This window comes from Pseudophryne corroboree, chromosome 4 (assembly GCF_028390025.1).
Source record: "Pseudophryne corroboree isolate aPseCor3 chromosome 4, aPseCor3.hap2, whole genome shotgun sequence".
Classification (NCBI taxonomy): domain Eukaryota; kingdom Metazoa; phylum Chordata; class Amphibia; order Anura; family Myobatrachidae; genus Pseudophryne; species Pseudophryne corroboree.
Genome location: NC_086447.1, coordinates 682,289,935 through 682,292,471, shown reverse-complemented (window position 1 = coordinate 682,292,471; position 2,537 = coordinate 682,289,935). Strand labels below are relative to the sequence as shown.

The window sequence follows — 2,537 nt, the reverse complement described above, 5'->3', positions numbered from 1 at the left end:
CCGGTCCGCGAGCTCTGATTGGCTCACGAACCGGCGGCTGGTTTGAACGCTATACGCTGCCGCGCCAGACACAGCCGTGCTGGCGGGCGCCCGGCGTTCTCACCCCCATCCCTCACAGCCCGGAGGAGGAGGAGCAGCAGCAGCAGCAACAGCAGCAGTGCAGCAGCGGTAAGCAGCTGCAGCACTGGCTGCTGTGGGGGCAATTGTAAACCTGGCACTGTGGGGGCAATTGGCTGGCACTGTGGGGCAATTGTATACCTGGCACTGTGGGGGCAATTGGCTGGCACTGTGGGGCATTTGTATACCTGGCACTGTGGGGGGCATTTGTGGATCTGGCACTGTGGGGGCATTTGTGTACCTGGCACTGTGGGGGCAATTGTTTACCTGGCACTGTGGGGGCAATTGGTTACCTGGCACTGTGGGGGCATTTGTATACCTGGCACTGTGGGGTCATCTGTATACCTGGCACTGTGGGGGCATCTGTATACCTGGCACTGTGGGGGCATTTGTATACCTGGCACTGTGGGGGCATTTGTATACATGGCACTGTGGGGGCATTTGTATACCTGGCACTGTGGGGGGCATTTGTGGATCTGGCACTGTGGGGGCATTTGTGTACCTGGCACTGTGGGGGCAATTGTTTACCTGGCACTGTGGGGGCAATTGTTTACCTGGCACTGTGGGGGCATCTGTATACCTGGCACTGTGGGGGCATTTGTATACCTGGCACTGCACTATCGGGGGCATATAATGTAAATTTCGACTCATACCGGGTGCTGTAATGTGAATTTTGTCTCATACTGTGTGGTATAATGTGAAAGGGGCAGCAGTACTAGATAGTATAAGGGGTCCTACTATTGTGGTGCATAATGCGTATAAGGGGTGTATGGTGTGGTAAATTACACTGAAGACCACACCCCTTTTGAGTGACCACGCCCCCTTTGAGTGGCCACGCCCCCTTTTCCATACCCCCACTTAAAAATTTCCACTTCATCCACTGGTTGTGTGTATTTTAATAGAGAATGATGTACGCCTGTATGTTGTTAGAATATTAATTATATTTGTAAGAACATAGACTAATAAGTGGGAGGAGTCAGGAATAGTAAGGGGAGGAGTCACAGAGGTGGGCCTGTGTGCTTCAAAAATGCCAGGGCCTATTTTTAGTCCCAGTCCGGCCCTGGCTCCAGTACAGGGGGCACAGCTACAGGGGGCACAACTACTGAGGGCACAGCTACAGTGGGCACAGTTATAGGGGGCACAGCTACAGGGGGCATAACTGTGACCACGCCCCTTCCCCATGAAGCCACACATATATTTTTTGCTGTGCACCTATGAAGCGCACTAGCCCTGTTTTACCTGTCGGGGGGGAAGGGAACTTTCGCACTGAGCGCCACAAGGTCTAGAACCTGCCGTGACTACGGTGACAGTGCTTTAACCACATAGTAGGAACAACTAGGTATTTATTTAACTAGTTTCCTTCAACAAACACAGTACTACTGTAACAATATTAGGGAAACAGATACGTAATAGCTACAATTTTCCCCAATTCTCCAGACAGGTGACTTTGATACTTTGTATCACAAATGTTCTCATCTCTGTAACTTTCTTGTCTGATGTTCAGGGCTGTCATTTTCTGAAGGGAGAGAAAACCACTTTCAGTTTGTGTGTCTTGTCTATTTAGCAAAAATTGCTGCTAATATACCTTTAGTTTATGGACTTAGCATACTATACTCCGTCAATAATGCCTATTTCTTTGTGTCCCATTAATCAACATGGTTAACCTCTGAATTTAATTTCTACTTATTTTTTCATTTTCTGGACTCTCATTGGTGATTCAGTGACTATTTCCCATGGCAGTTTCCCAACTGGTGGGAAAGATCCTCCCACTATCTAACGCCAAAAGCAGAACCATCTGCACTGCATCTCTCTGAACTCTATTTTTCTGAACTCTCATCAACAATTCTGGAGTGGTGCGTACAGTGACCTACTATTATACCATACTGTACAGGCCCAATTCCATTAGATCTTGGAAGCTATTCAGTATAGGGCCGAGCCAGTACCCGGTGGGAGACCCCCAGGGAAGACTGGGTGTGGTAGGTCCACATTCAAGACTCCAGTCTAACGTTGACTGCAGATTCACTCTTTGGTTCTAGTTTCCATTTTCACATGTAATCGTGTATTGTTTGGGAGTATATAAGGTGCAAGGGTCTATTTTGATCTTCCCGCCGATTATTACTGAATGAGGGGCATAAGAATTGGCTATACCTTATGATATTATATATAGATCTATGAAGGAATACTTGCCCACTGCTTAGATTGTTTTTATCTATTCTTCTCTTTTTGTCAATTATTTTTAGGATAAATTTTTTAAGTAACTATTAAAAGTTATGTTTTAATATCTATAATAACACATATTACATTGTATTTTCTAAGAGTGCGCCAAAAAAGGAGTCTTCTTTCTTTCTCTTTTGAATCTCAATACACAGTAAATATAACTGCGCACATTTGTTCAAAAGCAGTTTGCAACTGATAGGTAT

The 2,537-nt window shown here is 46.3% G+C and overlaps 1 pseudogene; it reads left to right on the top strand.

Moving 5' to 3' along the window:
* Positions 1-1,982: 1,982 nt before the first annotated feature.
* On the top strand, positions 1,983-2,100 carry LOC134912461 (5S ribosomal RNA; annotated as a pseudogene).
* Positions 2,101-2,537: the final 437 nt, after the last annotated feature.